Raw genomic sequence first — 17,845 nt, 5'->3', positions numbered from 1 at the left:
GTCAAACTCTTGGAACTCACTCCCTAACAGCAGTGTGGGTGCACCTACACCACATGGACCTGCAGTGGTTCAAGAAGGCAGCTCATCACCACCTTCTCAAGGGCAACTAGGGATGGGCAATAAATGCTGGCTTAGCCAGCGATGCCCTCATCCCCATGAATGAATAAAACAAACACTTCGCCAGGATTGGGAGGAAGGAACCTGCTGCAGCCAGAAAGGTGACGTGGCTGGAGGTGGTCAGGTCAGAATTAGGAACATTGTGCTATGCTTCTGCAGGAAATCCATTCATGGCCTATCCAGGTGGAGAATGGTGAGTACAGTTGCACATTCACCTTCATCCTGTTGTGGGCATTACTCACCACCAAATCTACTCTACCTTGTCAAGCCTACTCCATCACACCATTCCTCACACTTACTTATCTTGTACTCCCACCCTTCATTTCCTATACGCTTACTCACATCCTTATGCAATTTCCTGTCTCTCCCAGAATGTCACCTTTATGAAATGCATGCCATCGATCAGGTGAACACATGTCACTCTTAGGACTGTTTGCACTCTTTCCCCCACTGCAGAGAAAAAAAGTGCAAAGCATAAGGAAGAGGGAGAGAACCCAGGGTGGGCCTCCACAGATCTCACAGTTGAAAACTGAAGAGAAGTAGTACGGGAGATCAGTGGAATCGCGGCATCCCTGACTATTGTGATGGGGCCCCACAGCTATCCCTGACAGAATCAAGTTTAACATATACATGCCATAACATACTCAGTCATGTTGACTTGATTTCAGCAGCAAGTGAAATATGATTGTCTTCATAATGATAAGTTGCAACATTCTTTCCTTGCAAGTACTAATTCACATCCTTTATCTCCAGAACCGCCTTCGTGTGTGCATCAGGAGTCCATGGACCTCATGGATGACAAATCCTCAAGAGATGATTCCTTCTGAGGATACAATGTCATTGGAATCAAGCTTACCATGACTCGCACTTTAATAGGAACAGTTAGACAGGGGGTTAAGTTTCACCCAGTCACTCAACTTCACAAATGAGAAACAGCAGTGGTGGCAGGGACTGCTGTGGAGAGTCCATGTCGAAGGGCCCTCTCCAGGTTCTGCTCAACTGGCAGCTATTGATGAGAAGGATAATCATTGAGGAGCAGTAAACAATGCATGATGCACTGAAAGGCCTTCCAAGTACACTGGCTATGATTGCAGAGTAAACAGAGAAGTCTGCCTCAAGACTGAATGGGATGATCTCACAGCTCATTACCACAATATATGCTTGCATGGATAGAATGCCAATTCCATGGAACATCAAATGCAGCAATTAAGTGAGTCCATGCATGCCCTGACCATGGCAATGCACACTTTGGATGCCAACATATCTGGCATTTAAACAGGAGGACAGACACCAAGGCCTTACAGTGCCTCACTGACCTTCATCACGCTGCTCTCCAGCACAATAGCAGCAGTGACGTGCAGCTGGCTTATGAGAGGGGTAATGGTAAAAAGGGATATGCAAGTAAATGTCATTCAAAATGCCTCCACTCCCCCCACTCCTGTTGGCCAGCCCTCAGCCAATATCTGGCATGCTGTCTTGTGTCCTGATGGCCAAGCTTTTTCCTGCAGAAGTAGATGGAGCATTCTTTCATGGGGCCCTCACAGGCTACAAAACCCCAGAGGTCATCAGCAAAGAGCATCTCTGTAGTCAGAGGGGGAATCTGCATCTATCTCTGCTGAACCCACAGGGTTGTACCACATAGCTGTAGTGGAAAGGAAAAGGCAAGCTTTGCAGCTACTTATATTTGTTCTTGGGATACAAGTGTCACTGGCAAAAGCAGCATTTATTGCTTGTCTTTAAATGCCCTTGAGAAGGTGGTGGTGAGCAACCTTCTTGAACTGTTGCAGTCCCTGTGGTGTTGAGTTCCAGGAATTTGACCCAGAGATAGTGAAGGAACGGCAATATATTTCAAAGTCGGGATGGTGTGTGACTTGGAGGGGAAATTGCAGGTGATGATCTTCCCATGCATCTGCCACCCCCATCCTTCCAGGTGGTAGAGGTTGCAGGTTTGGGAGGTGCTGTCAAAGGAGCCTTGGTGAGTTGCTGCAATGCATCTTGTAGATTGTACACTGAGCCTGGGGTGGAGGGAGTGAATGTTTAAGGTGCTAGATGGGCTGCCGATCAAGCGAGCTGCTTTGTCTTGGGTGGTGTCGAGCTTCTTGAATGTTGTTGGTGCTCTAGGCAAGTGGAGAGTATTCCATCACACTCCTGGCTTGCACCTAGCTTGTAAATGATGTATAGACTTTTGGGAGTCGGGAGGCGAGTTACACACCACAGAATTCCCAGCCTCTGACCTGTGCTTGTAGCCACAGTATTTATATGGCTGGTTCTGTTAAGTTCCTGCTTGATGCTAATCCCAAGGATATTGGTAATAGGACATTCAATGATGGTGATGCTGTTAAATGTCAAAGGGAAATGGTTAGATTTTCCCTTGTTGGAGATGGTCATTGCCTGACACTTGTGTGGCTCTAATGTTATCAGCCCAAGCCTGAATATTGTCTAGGTATATGGACACAAGCTGCTTCAGTATCTTCAAGTTGTCACAAATGGTGTTGAACATTGTGCAACGATAGGCGTACATCCCCAGTTTTGACCTTAAGATGGAGAGAAAGTCATTGATGAAGCAGCTTAAGACGGTTGGGCCTAGGACACTACCCTGCAGTGATGTCCTAGGGCTGAGATAACCAAGCTCCAATAACAACAACCATCTTTCTTTGTATTAGGTGTGACTTCAACCAGCTTTCCCCCAATTCCCATTGACTTCAACTTTGTTAGGGTGCTTTAATGCCACATTTGGTCGGCGAAATTTATTATTATGCAGCACATTCTTGGCTTGCTGCTCTTGTTCGCTGGGTGGCAGCTGACCTTTTAACGTGCTTGATGAATGGATAGATATGAATAGATGGTGACCAATGGGGGAATGTACAATAGGTGGTTGGTTGTTTGCAGAACTGCTTTGTGTCAGTGGCATTGTGGGGGTAGGATGTGGGTGGAAAGAGTGGCCATTGCATGTTGATCTGACATTGCTCAACTGGTACTACCTAGCAGAAACTTTGAATTAAATAGGGCAGCTCTGGCATTCCAAATAGCAAGATGGGCGACTGGTGCTGCATTGCCCTCGTTAATTTCTTCCTCGTCAAATCATCTGTACATGATCTATGCCTTGTTTTCCCTTTTCTTTCCGAATTCTGATAAGCAATGTTGTGCAGAGTGTGGCAGATCACAACTATTCTAGAAAATCCTAGCTGTTGGGTACTGAAAGGGGCCTCCAAAGATGTCCAGGCACCTGAACCACATCTTTAGCAGGATGATGGCCTGTTGAATCACAGATCTGGTGGTCATATGACATTCACTGTAGTGCTGTTGGGCTTTACTGGTCTGATTCCTGGTGGGTGTCATCAGCTAAGTTCCTAGAAGCCACCCCTTAAAGTCTGCTTGTAGGTCCAAAAAGGTCAAGAAGCTTTAACTAACACACGATGAAAGCTTCATTCCACCTCCCCAGGAATCTTGCTCATATTTGGAGAAATAACTTTTTCTGATTGCACACCCATTCCTAGCAAACAAACCATTAGTCACGTATATTATGCATTTTTTGCACTGTACAATGGGAGATCCATCAGACAGAGTTTTGGAAGGATCCAGAGACAAAAAAGTTGTGAGCAGTGGTCACTTTGGCAGTCACTGGTAATACATGTCCACGAGTCAGCCGGGTGTCTTCTAAGAGGCTACAGTCTGTCACCGCCTGGTGACAAGCTGAGCCTCCTAAATAAAAACAGAAAATGCTCAGCAAGGCCTAGTTGCATCTGTGGAATGGGAAACTGAGTCAATGCTTCAGGCTGATAACTTTTCATCAGAATTGGGAAAAGTTTCTGCTGAAACATGGCTGTTTCAACATGTCAAAGAATCTCAGTCTCTACTTTCACACACTGTCGCAGGTAGCCTCCTGTGAATTGTACCCCTTTGCTGCTCCCTTCTCTATTGTCCAGCTGCAGGAATTTCAACAGCAAGCACTGCTGGTAGTGGTCTGCTCTCTGAAGTCCAGCTGCAGGTCTCTAAACTCTGCTGCTGGTCATAATGCTTCTTGTCCAAGATCCAATCTAAAACTATCAAAGAGCACTCATCCAAATCTGATACACAGAACCTCAAGTATGGAAATCCACCCACTTCTTGAATTTTCTGAATCTCTAATAACCCTTTCTCTGCCCAGGTGGTCATGCACAGTATTCCTAATTTTCCAATTCTGACTTGTTGCCTTCTATCTCCAAACTATCAGAACAATCTCAGACCTGTTAATAGCTCTCTGACTCCTAACATAACTTTAAAAAGTTTGTACTACAGCTACTGTTTCTTTCTCCAATGACCTTGTGAGCTCTGATGGCAATTATTATACTCTTTCTTTGAGCTCAATTCTGATCCTTGTTCTCCTGAGAGCTAACTTCTTCTAATCACTTGAAGTATTTTTGCTCAAGTCTGATTTAATAGAATCCTAGAATGGTTACAGCACAGAAGGTGGCCGTTGGGCACATTGTAACTGCAGGCTCTCTGGAAGGGCAACTCGCCTAGACCCATTCCACTACTTTTACGCCATAGTCCAGCAATTTTTTTCTCTTCAGGTACAATGAATTTTCTTTTGAAGGCCTCAATTGAATTGGCCTCTGCCACATTCGCAGTCAGAGCATTCCAGATCCTGATCACAAGCTGCGTAAAAAAGATTATCCTCAAGTTGCCATTGCTTCCTTTGCCAATCGCTTTAAATTGGTATCATTTGGTACTTAACCCTTCTGCCAACAGGAACAGTTTCTCCTTTTTTACTCTGTCCAGGCCCTTCATGAGTTTATGCACTTCTTTCAAATATCCTCTAAAGGTTTGTGACGCAGAGTGACGCCAACAGCACGGGTTCAATTCCAGTACCAGCTGAGGTCATCCATGAAGGCCCTGCCTTCTCAACCTCGTCCCTCACCTGAGGTGCAGTGACCCTCAGGTTAAACTCACCACCAGTCATCTCTCTCTCATGAGAGAGCAGTTATGGTCCTCTGGCACTGCAGTGACTTTTACTTCACTCCAAGGAAAACAGCCCCAGCTCCTCTATTCTATTTAGGAACTGAAATTCCTTATCCCTGTAACCATTCTCTTCATCCTCGAAACCATTCTCCTGAATCTTTTCTGCACCCTAATGCCTTCCCATCCTTCTTAAAGTGTGTTGCCCAGAATTAGACATAATTAATACTCCAGTTGAGGGTGAACTAGTGTTATCATAACTTTCTTGCTTTGATACTCCACACCCCTATTTACAAAGTCCAGGATCCCAAATGCTTCATTAACCGTTTTCTCCCTGTCAGCAATGATTTGTACACATGTACCCCCAGGTTCCTCTGCTCCTGCACCCTCTTTAGAATTGTGCCCTTTACTTTACATTGCCTCTCTTAATTCTTCCTACAAAACTGAAATCACTTCACACTTCTTTGCTTTAAACTTCAGCTGCTATTTGTCTGCACATTCCACCAACTTGTCTATGTCACCTTGTAGTTCATCATTATCCTCCTCACAGTTCAAAATACTTCAAAATTTTGTGTCATCTGCAAATTTTGAAATTCTGCACTGTACACCCAAGTCTAAGTCATTAAAAATATCAAGAAAAGCAAGGGACTCAACAATGATCCGTGGGGAACGTCACTATACACCCTCCTCCAGCCTGAAAAACAACCATTCACCACTACTCTGTTTTCTGTCATTCAGCCAACTTTCTATTCACCCTGCCATTGTCCCTTTTACTCCAGGGGATTTGTCTTTGTTGACAAGCCTGATAAGTGGCACTTTTCTCAAATGCCTTTTGGAAGTCCATGTACACCACACCAACTACATTACTCTCATCTACCTTCTCTGTCACCTCATCAAAAACTCAAGTAAAATGGTTAAACATGAGTTGCCCTTAACAAATCCATGTTGGCTTTCCTTAATTAACCTACATTTGTCTAAGTGACTGTTAAATTTGTCCTGAATTATTGTTTCCAAAAGCTTTCCTACCATTGAGGTTAAACTGACTGGCCTGTAGTTGCTGGATTTATCCTTACACCTTTTTAAAACAAGGCTATATATATTTGCAATGCTCCAATCTCTGGCACCATCCCCGTATCTAAGAAGGACTAGAAGATTATGGCCTGTGCCTCCGCAATATCCACCCTTACTTTTCTCAGTATCCTTGGGTGCATTTCATCTGGTCCTGATGACATATCACCTTAAAGTACAGCCAGCCTATCTAATACCTCCTCTTTATCAATTTTTAGCCCATGTAGGTCTCAGCTATCTCCTCTTTCACCATTTGAGCAGCATCTCCTTCCTTGGAAAAACAGATGCAAAGTACATATCTGGTACCTCAACTAAGCCCTTGCCTCCAAGTTGAATCCCCTTTTGGTCCTTAATCAGCTCCTTAATCATGCCTCCTTTTACCACCCTTTTACTATAGATGGCTTTTGAGGGGGGATTTTATGGAGCCTGCAAGAGCAGGAAAAGTGGCATGCCCTAATGCAGGATGCAAAATCTCGATTCCCCAATGGCGGGTTGAGATGTAGAGATAAAGTCAATGGCATGTTTATGGCACGTCCAGCCTCACGTAGGCCTGTGGCAGGTTAGTACTCGTAATAAATATGCATTCCATGAATACTCATTAACGTAAGATCTTTCTAAATTACATCCTACCTTCAAGATAAAAAAATCCTTGGCACTTGGTTCCCATTTGTTTAAAGGTGGCGTGCATCAAATGGCTTTTGCAGTTTTGTCTAAGGTCAACAGTTTTCCTTGTACATTTTGCTCTTTGAGTAAGATAGTCTCAACAAATAACGATGATGCACATATAAATAAGGTGAAACCAACATAATATTTACAAGTGAAATTTTATTTTGAAAAACACCCATGCCACCTTTCTGCTCTCAAGTCTTATGTTCACAAAACTGGGGTTGGGCAAGAAAGTTTTGGCTGTGTTGCAGAGCCTCTCTGTTTGACCAGGAGGCTCTTATATAGACTACCTGTAGCTGCAGCATTGTCAGCTGATGGTGGCTTTTACAACTGAAAAACACCCCCCACCCCATTTGTCTCCCATGCAGTTTAAATTTTAATTGTAATAGCATGAAAAATTAGAAGAAGCAACAGAGCACACTTCTGGTTACGCCATTGGGAAATAGCAAACTATTGACAAAATCCCCCCTTGGATTCCCTCTTATGTTAGCTGCCATACTCATACTCTCTCCTTGTTTTTCTCCAGTTTCCATCTGAACTTTGTATATTCAGCCTGGATATCACCTGACATTCATCATACTTACTATTTTTCTGCTTCATCTTCCTCGCTACCTCTTCTGTCATTCAGGGAGTTCTGGATTTGTTTGTTCTACTTTTCCCCCTTGTGGAAAATGTACCTCGACTGCGTCTAAACTATCTTTTCTTGAAAGGCAGCCCATTGTTCTTTTACATTTTTGCCTGTCAATCTTTGGATCTTTGAACTTGCCTACTGGCCTTGCACATAGTCAGGTAGCTACATTTGCTTTGATCCCATGAACTCTTCTTTTGCCTAGCGACAAACCTAGTTTCCTTATGCATTAGGAAGGTTGGTATTCTACTTCTCTTCTGTACTGCTAAAATTCACTCTGGTAAGGTTGCCTAATCAACTCAATTCAAGTTCTCTGCTATCTTTGCAAATATAGTTCTAGTAAAATCTGGGGCTAGTAATAAATTCTCAGCAAATTTGGTTTGGCTCTTCAAGTTGAAGCCAATAACATTGTGGTCATTGTTGCCTAGTTGTTCGCTGATTTGGAAGTTTAATACTGCATCAGGATAACGATTTAAAAACTAAATCAACTATTTGATTACCTAGTTTCCTCACTAACACCTGCTTTTTCAATGGCTCCATTGATGGCTCAGATTTATGGCTACATCAAGACTGATGTTTTTTGGTTCACTTCTTTGGCAGTATAATTATGGGAATGTATATTGTTACGAGGGTGTGTAATTAAAAAAAAACAAATACAATTTCTAATTATCCTTTTACTGCCTGGATTTTAAAAAAAGTAAACTGTAATCCTATTAAGACAATGGAGGACAGCTATACAGCCAGAATATACAACTTGTATTCCACCCAAATGGGATGAAAAGGTAACAGACACCCAAACCACCCCCCCGCCAAGGAGTTTGAAAGATCCCATCTTTGGTTGGCTTTCATACCATCTTGAAACTCTTCAAAAGTTTCTGATATGAGACATCAGAATGTAATTGCCTGTTCTACGATACAGTGCCAAAAGCAGACATGGTAATCAAATTCCTCTGGGCTATACAGCCAGCAGGGCTTTTAAGAACTGTTTTACCAAGCCCGAGTTCTCAAAAGAGAGATCAGAATGCTGTACTGAAAAGCTGCAAGGAAGTTGTTTCTCTCTCTCTCTGTCTCACTCTCTCAAAAGTATTGCACTCGGATTTGCAAAATAACCATCATGAGAAGAGAAACGTCTGCAAACCAAGATCTTTTGGGAATAATATGTGGAAATCAGCTCCACACAACTGCACTCGGAAATACAACTGAATAAAACGGTCACAACGTGGAATGACCACAGTAAGGCCAGCCAAAGGACAGTTAACCGTATATTTCTTTGATTGTTTTTCTTCTTCACAAGTAGTAAAAACATCTTTAAGCCTATCTTTTTATTCTACCATCTGTACTAGTGTGTATGTGGGCCTAGGGAATATGTGGAACATATGAATGGTGGTTGCGATTTACCTGTACCTAGTTTTTCTTTTAATTTGGGAATAAACCTATCTTGTTCTGTGTTTAAACTCAGAAAACTTGTCTGGCTACTTCTTTATAATTTGCAAGTGTACATAGTGAGACTCATGCAGTACTGGCAAAGCACATCCTCGCTAAATTTACGAAAAACCCTGTTACAGTCAATCTTAGAGTGGTATAATAGGGTAGTCATTTTTGCTCCTCCTCACGTGGCTGTAACAATATCATTGATAGAGGTCGGGCTGGACCACAGAAAGCACCATCAAATCCTGCTCTCCCTCTGTCAAAACAGCTCACTATAGGAGGGTCATCCTGGAGTGCAAAGATAACCCATGATTTCTCTTCTCTAATACCAACCGTCATTTTAAACCCCTCTCCCATGCCTCTTCCACCCTCACCTCCAACAAGTGCGAGAAGTGATGGATTTGAGACCATCTGTTCAGCTGCCTCTGCTGCTTCTCTGCCTTCTGCTAGTCTAAAGTGCCAAGCTTTCCCTAATGCTCACACCACCCTAACCAGGAATTCAGATCTTGCACTAGTTTTTTTCCCATCTTCCCTCAATGCCTCCTTTGAGCTCGCCTTTATGAGACCCAGGCTTTTGGACTTACAATCATATTCACACCAAATTGCTGACTACCCAACTTCCTTACCCTGTCTCTATGTTGGCTGATATTGTGAATGGTTCCCTCTCCTCAGCTACTGCACCTCTCATCTTTAAATCTGCTTTAATTCACTCTTTCTCCTAAAAGAACTCACTTTTGATTTCTACTTTCACCCCACCAACCTGATCGTGGAAACTACCATTTCATCTCTAACCTCTCTTGCCTCTCCTAAATATTTGAACGTGTTGCTGCCTCCCAAATCCAAGCCCATCTATAGTGTATTGAAAATTGCAATGTGCAAGTTGTCCACTGAAGGCAACCATACAAACATAAGCCAATAAATGGAGTCTAGAAAGAGAATAAAGGAATTCATGTTTAGACAGATTGTGCAGTTCAGATTCTGAATGCTTCTTATTGAATTTTACTGTTTTTCCCAAGAACTTCACAATAGTGATAAAGCGGTTGTAAAATGGGAAAGATTGTTTTCAGGAATGAAATTTTTGGGAGGTGTATAACTACTTTCTGCAGCACAACATTTTAAGTTGGAGATTTAGAGATCACACTGAGGCTGTGTCAGGCACACACAGGAGACACTCCAGCTCGGGATTAGCTATAGGAAAGCCTGCATAGTGTTTACACACACACACTGATCATGTTGAAATAACCATCCAAAAAAAAAAATCTCGATCATTACAGAGAGGTTTTTCTTTGAAAGGAACGCAATCCCAGAACCTTGATCACGCACTATCACTGCACTGTTGATCAAGGTGGCGTTGTCTATGCCCAATCTGTCATGTTTTGATTTACGTTCGGAGCCTTCATCTATATTTCCATGTTGGCAAAAGTAGCTGCAATGTTTTGAAGATGTAATGGCAGGTTATGCAATCAAAGATGACTAAGGCAAAAGGCCGTACTTCTCCACTACAGAGGTGAAGAATTGGAAGATATTTTGAGATACCTATGCCTGAGAAAACTGACTACAACTCAGCAAAACAATGTACCAACAACCTATTTCACATCCAAAACAATTGTCTTCTGATGTACTAAACCAGAGACAATTGACTAATATTGCACGCGATTGAGGCAACTCGAAACCAAATGTGACTTTGGTGATGTTGAACATGTCGATCAGGAAATCAAAACACAAATAATTGAAGGTTGTCTCTCTAGTCAACTATGCCAAAAGCACTCGAGAAAGACAGAAAGTTGTATGAGTTGGTGGAATTAGCAAAATTGCCTTTGCTTTCAAAGTCCAGAGCTCCTGAAGTTGAAACTCTTTATAGTAATTAGCACACCCCAAGTTCAACTCCTACGAACACTGTCCATCGTTCACATGTCAGGAAACTAATAGCAAAACAACAACAGTCTCACAAACAGAGTTACAACTTGCCCACTGTGGCGGTGCTTACCCACACTGTACAGAATGTCTTGCTGTTAGCAAATAGTGTAAAAGCCTGTGGAAAACTCCAGCACTTTGCTCGTGTTTGTCGTTCATCAACAAAATCAATTACAAAGACACAGCAACCAGCCACATGTGACAGTGACCACTGGCTGCTCAGATGCAGATGTTCTCATAGAAACAGGAGTATCTGCCAATGTCATGAGAAATAAACATTCAACAAACTTCAGCATTGCCCTATCCTCTGTAAACCTTGAAATATGAAAATTTTCCCTTATAACAGTAACCACTGGAAATTCTTGGGAATTTTGAAATGCCAGTCTCATTCAAAGCCACCAAAATGAATGCGGTATTCTATGTGACATGCTTATCAGTTTCCACACAGCAACAGATCTGCACATGATTGCAGTTACATACACAGTACCTGCACATACCAACAAAATCCTTGAATTATATGCTGATTGCTTCACCGGTATTGGCTAACTGAAAAATGTTACATGCAAGCTCCATGTAGGCCCTAATGTGCCCCCTAATGCACATCAATGGTGACAAATACCATTTCATGCCAAATAAGCAGATAGGGAAGGAACTTCAGCGACTACTTGATCTTGACATTATTGAGAAAGTTAGGGATGAGCTACCCCTTGGGTCTCACACATACAAGTCGTCATGAACCCCAAGAACAAGAACCAGATCACAATCTATGTCGATATGCAGTCACCCAACCAAGCCATGGAGAAATCCACTTGACACTGACAATCAATGTTATCGTAGAGAAAGTGAACATTGCTAAACACTTTGCTAAACTTAACCTCAATGGTGGCTCTCATCAAATCGAGCTTGCAGAAGAATTGAGGTATTCTCCACTCACATCAGACTTCATTGATACAGGAGACTCAGCTTTGGAATCAATTTAGCAGCTGAGGTATTTCAGTACGTGATTCAGTCTGCACTTCAAGGACTTGAAGGCATGCTGAACATCAGGGATGACATTCTCATCTACTGTCACAATGAAAGTGGCCTTGAGACATGCTGACATGCCTACATGCATGCATACAATATCTTAAAGAATGTAACCTCACCCTGAACAAAGACATGTGCTTGGTCACTGAAAGCAGAATTGAATTCTTTTGTCATTTGTTCAGCAGTGAAGGAGCATCATCTGATCCATGGAAAGTTGAAGACATTGCAAACGCTGCAGATCCTACAAATGTGCAGTGATTCTGCTAGGGCTCATGACATACTGTAGTCACTCAATTCCTGACCTCACTATGTTATCTGCTGCTACCTGATCTGACAAAAAAAGGCCACCAAGTAGGGGTGGACTAAATCACACAGGTTGTACACCAGATCAAATAATGGTTGTGAGCAAATTCCACAAATGCCTATTTTGAATCTGAGAAAACCACCCAGCTCATCATGGATGCAAGCCCGGTTAGCTTAGGCGCAGTTTTGGTGTAGAAAGACAAGGCAGGCAACCCATCCATCGCAATGGTAAGCAGATCACTAATGCGTGTAGAGCTATGTTATTTGCAAACTGAGAAGCTCTCTCTAACACATGGGATATCTAACACTTTCATCTCTACTTGCATGAAAGCACGTTTGAAGTAATAACTGACGATAACTGACTGTTGACGATATATTATATGAAGATTACTGGGGAATTGTCAAACCAAACAACTCGTTAGGGAAAAGATAACGATATAGCACATGAAGATCACCAGGGAATTGTCAAAACCAAACAACTCCTTAGGGAAAAAGTGTGGTTCCCAGGAACTGACCGCATGTAGGGCACAAAATTAGTGTTTGCCGTGTCAAGCAAACACAATGTCAAATCTTTGTCATCTTCTCAAGATATCTGATGCCTCCAGGACCAAGGATTGAAGTTTGCATGAATTTTGCAAAACAAAAACAGAATTACCTGGAAAAACTCAGCAGGTCTGGCAGCATCGGTGCAGAAGAAATCAGTTAACGTTTCGAGTCTTCACGACCCTTCGGCAGAACTGAAGCATAGTTAGGAGAAAGGTGAAATATAAGCTGGTCTAAGGTGGGGGGGCGGGGGGAAAGAGAAGTGGAGGGTGTGGTGATTGTGGAGATAAGCAAGCAGTGATAGGAGCAGATAATCAAAAGATGTCACAGACAAAAGGATCAAAGAGGTGTTGAAGGTGGTGATATTGTCTAAGAAAAGTGCTAATTAAGAATGGAAGACAGGATACTCAAGGTACAGCTCTAGTGGGGGTGGGGTGGAAAGACTAACAAAGTTTTAGTTTTAGATTAAAAATAATGGAAATAGGTGGGAAAAGAAGAATCTATATAAATTATTGAAAAAAAAGGGGAGGGGGGAGAGACGGGGTGGGGATGGGGGGAGGGGAGTTTAAGATCTAAAGTTGTTGAATTCAATATTCAGCCCGGAAGGCTGTAAAGTGCCTAGTCGGAAGATGAGGTGCTGTTCCTCCAGTTTGCGTTGGGCTTCACTGGAACAATGCAGCAAGCCAAGGACAGACATGTGGGCAAGAGAACAGGGTGGAGTGTTAAAATGGCAAGCGACAGGGAGGTTTGGGTCATTCTTGCGGACAGACCGCAGGTGTTCTGCAAAGCGGTCGCCCAGTTTGCGTTTGGTCTCTCCAATGTAGAGGAGACCGCATTGGGAGCAACGAATGCAGTAGACTAAGTTAGGGGAAATGCAAGTGAAATGCTGCTTCACTTGAAAGGAGTGTTTGGGCCCTTGGACGGTGAGGAGAGAGGAAGTGAAGGGGCAGGTGTTGCATCTTCTGCGTGGGCATGGGGAGGTGCCATAGGTGGGGGTTGAGGAGTAGGGGGTGATGGAGGAGTGGACCAGGGTGTCCCGGAGGGAACGATCCCTACGGAATGCCGTCAGGGGGGGTGAAGGGAAGATGTGTTTGGTGGTGGCATCATGCTGGAGTTGGCGGAAATGGCGGAGGATGATCCTTTGAATGCGGAGGCTGGTGGGGTGATAAGTGAGGACAAGGGGGACCCTATCATGTTTCTGGGAAGGAGGAGAAGGCGTGAGGGAGGATGTGCGGGATATGGGCCAGACACGGTTGAGGGCCCTGTCAACGACCGTGGGTGGCAAACCTTGGTTAAGGAAGAAGGAGGACATGTCAGAGGAGCAGGCTTGCACACTGCCCAACAGCTGCTCGTTTGTCACCAATGACTCCAGCAGGTTCCCAGTTTCACTTCAACAAGAACCGAAGCAAATCATGAGCGTCAGCTACGACCAAGTCATCACCGTCTTCTCCCCGGACGGGCACCTCTTCCAGGTGGAGTATGCCCAGGAGGAGGTGAAGAAGGGCTCGGTAGTGGTTGGTGTTCAAGGAAAAGAAATTGTTGTCCTTGCAGTGGAAAAGAAATCTGTAGTCAAATTACAGGGTGAAAGAACTGTAAGGAAGATCTGTATACTGGATGACAATGTTTGCATGGCTTTTGCAGGCCTTACAGCTGATGCCAGGATAGTTATAAATAGGGCTTGTGTAGAGTGTCAGAGCCATCGACTCACAGTTGAGTACATTACACGCTATATTGCCAGCTTGAAACAGCTTTACACTCAAAGTAATGGGTGCGGACCATTTGGCATTCCTGCACTGATTGTAGGTTTTGACTTTGATGAACTCCAAGACTGTACCAAACTGATCCATCAGGCACCTACCATGAATGAAAGGCCAATGCCACAGGAAGAAGTGCAAAGGCTGTCAGGGAATTCCTGGAGAAAGACTACACTGAAGAAGCCACTGCTACAGGCAGTGATACCATAAAGCTTGCCATCAAGGCTTTGCTGGAGGTTGTACAGTCGGGTGGAAAACACATTGAACTGGCAGTGATGAAGCATGAACCACTCTTGAGGATCTTAAATCCTGAGGAAATTGAGAATTACGTTTCAGAAATTGAAAAAGAAAAGGAAGAAGCTGAAAAGAAGAAGGCACCAAAGACCTAAAGTGCCATTAATTAGACATAAGATATGGTTGTGTTCCCTGTTTATCATTGGTAGAAGCTGAGCATTCCACATTTTACTAATTGCTAATCTACTTGAATAAACTTTAGAATTTTACATTGCGAAAAAAAAAGCAGTCGTCTCAAAGCTTGACCAGATTTTTGGTTTGTTTGGAGTGCCTTAAATGCTGAGAAATGACAATGAACCCCTGTTTAACAGTGATGAGTTCAGTAAATTTGTGAACTATCTAGGATTCACTCACTGGAAAATCACACCTTTTTGGCCAAGAGCTAATGGTGAAGTCAAGAGATTTATGCTTACCTTAAAAAATGTGATATGTACAGCTACAGCTGAGAGCAAGTTATGGAAGCAACAGCTGTATCGTTTTTTCCGCAACTACAGAGCAATTCCTCACTCAACCATGGGAATGCCACCAGATGCACTCATCTTTGCACATCCTTTGTGCACAAGTCTTCCTGACCTACCCTCCAGAGCTAATGATTAACATGTATGCGAACGAGAACAGGAGGACTGACTGAAACTAAATTCAGAGTGAAATATGAAATTTAGAGCTACACCACTAAAACCAAAAGGTAAAGTGCTTGTGAAACATGTTGGAAAGCAAACAACCCCCATGATATCCCGCCATTTGTTGTGATCAACGCAAAAAGATCAATGATCACTGCTAAGCCTGGTTCGCAAATTATATAAATGAAACATTCTTCAAAGCACTGAAAACACCAATCGTAAGAATTGAATCAGATTTAAACATTGATATCTCAGATAAAGAGTTAAATGAGACCACATCTGATGTCAGATGATATTCTACTCCTGAGAGATGTCCACCATACTTAAGTGATTATGTTATGAAGTGAACTATTTTCAGTTGAACAAACCGTTCATCTCACTGTACGTGACTGTGTGCATTGTTAAATCAATACAAAAGTTACTGTATGTAATAGTGTAGTACTGGTGAAGCTGAATGTTGTAATGGAGAAGTTGAATATGTATGTCATGTGTAAGTTTATTGCTTACACTTTAGAAACAAACCATTGAAACATACTATGCCTCTCATTTACTATGATGTTAAGGGATGTAATGCATTGAAAATTGCATTATGCACTTTGTCCACTTAAGGCTACCATACACATGTATACCAGTCAATGGAATCTAGGAGGAGAGTAAAGGAATTCACGTTTTAACAGCACGTGCAGTTGTGATTCTGAAAGCTTCTTACCGAATCTGACTGTTTCTTTCCAAGAACTTCACACCATCCTTCCTGAAACTTCATTTTTGAATCACTCCAATCAGGTTTCCATTTGCCGTGCCATTGAATTAAAATCCTATGCAACATAGACATTCAACTTCTCCAGTTGACCACACCATTCTCCTCCAACATCTGACCTCCATCGTCCAGTTGGGTTGAACTGACCTTTGCTGGTTTCATTCTTACCTGCCCAGTCATAACCAGAGAAACATTTACAATTGATTCTCTTCATGTTCCTGAACCATTAACTCTCGAGTTCTCCAAGGATCTACCATTGGCATCCAGCAAAAATGAAGTCAATGACCTGGGTCTTTCAGTCACTGAAGTGGAGGTGTATGCAGCTGACTTCATTTGAAAGTGTGCTGTTACCTTTTTACGGTGTAGCAGCTGGGACTTCCTCTCCCGGCTGCAGTATGGAGCAATCTTTGCCGGAACTTGGGAGGACCAGTGACATCCCCTTTGAGGTCACTGAAGAAGTCATGCCCCTTGAGGTCCAGCAATGCTCCAGTGTTCTGGTAGGTGTGCTATTAAGTGTTAACAGATGTTTAACAAAGGTTCCTTCATTTAACTTCTAATTCTAACTCCCTCCCTTCTCCAGCACTATTTACTCTTTCCCCCGCAGTACTATTTACCCTTGGATGACTTCTAGGAGTAGCCCTAAATAAATCAGTGTAAATAACTGCTAAGTACTGAACAATCAGTCCAAGGTTACATGCTGACAGGTCCTGATAGGACTTTAGTGTTGGGTCCCACAGAGCCATTTCTGAGGAACTGCAAGTTCCGGGTTCCAGCGTAAGTGCGGTCTCTGGAACTCGCAGTGCTGCTGCAGCTTTCAATTGCAGTGACCATCTCAGTGTTTGCCACTATCAGGATAGGAAGATCTGGGCCAATGTCTTGGCTTAATTTAATTCCAATTATGAGTTAACAGGGAGTCTTGAGAGCTACAAGTGTGGGAAGAAGTCCACATGTAACCCATGACCTTAATTTAAATAAGCCAGTCATAAAGAAAACTGACAGTGCTTAACCTTGCCTTGTTAAAACAAACCATGAACACTTTTAGAAGTTTTGGTTTCATATTTATGGATTATTAGTACCTAATTAATGGGACAATCTAAGGCAGAAAAGGTGCAAGGTCAGTATAGTTTACTGATGTGCACTGGAGCAAACAAAATAATGTTTATATAAAAGAAACACTACATTTAAAAGAACATTCCTTCAGTCTAAGGCAATAAAATCACATGCATTTTAGGAATGTGTTTCAAGCACAACTCAGCAATGTTGCTCTTACTGCAGAAGTTAGCTGTTTTATCAAAGTACTCATAGAAGGCAGGGTGTCAATTTAAATATTCCAATGAAACTGCATGCCTCGTATTTAACCATCATTTAAAGTTTAACCCTGGCTAGCCAATTTTTCCAGGCCTTGGTAAACCTGATGACTGACAGATCCAGGATGTAAGTGCCTTTCCACTTCTCTGCTTGACCCAATTTGACTTCTTAAAATTCATTCATGGGATGTGGGTGTCGCTGATGATGCCAGCATTTATTGCCCATCTCTGGTTACCCTTGCTAGGCCATTTCAGAGGGCAGCTGAGAATCAGGCACATTGCTGTGGTTCTGGAGTCACTTATAGGCCAGAATGGGTAAGGATGGAAGATTTCCTTTCCTAAAGGTCATTAGTGAATCAGATGGGTTTTTACATCAGCCCTATAGTTTCATGGTGACCATTACTGATCCTATCTTTTTATTCTGGAGTAAATTCGCTGAACTTTAATTTCCCAGTTGGCACTGGGCAATTTGAACTCTCATA

The 17,845-nt window shown here is 42.8% G+C and overlaps 1 protein-coding gene and 1 pseudogene across 21 annotated transcripts in view; one reads left to right on the top strand and one right to left on the bottom strand.

The window, feature by feature from the left end:
* The window catches only part of mipol1 (mirror-image polydactyly 1), a 379,557-nt gene that overhangs the window by 143,543 nt on the left and 218,169 nt on the right, over nt 1-17,845 (bottom strand). The gene's annotated exons all lie outside the window — the stretch shown is intronic.
* On the top strand, nt 14,035-14,881 carry LOC144693487 (proteasome subunit alpha type-7 pseudogene; annotated as a pseudogene).

Source organism: Cetorhinus maximus, chromosome 18, assembly GCF_964194155.1.
Source record: "Cetorhinus maximus chromosome 18, sCetMax3.hap1.1, whole genome shotgun sequence".
NCBI classification, from domain to species: domain Eukaryota; kingdom Metazoa; phylum Chordata; class Chondrichthyes; order Lamniformes; family Cetorhinidae; genus Cetorhinus; species Cetorhinus maximus.
Note: the sequence above shows the minus strand (reverse complement) of the source record. Positions and strands in the feature narration are given on the sequence as shown.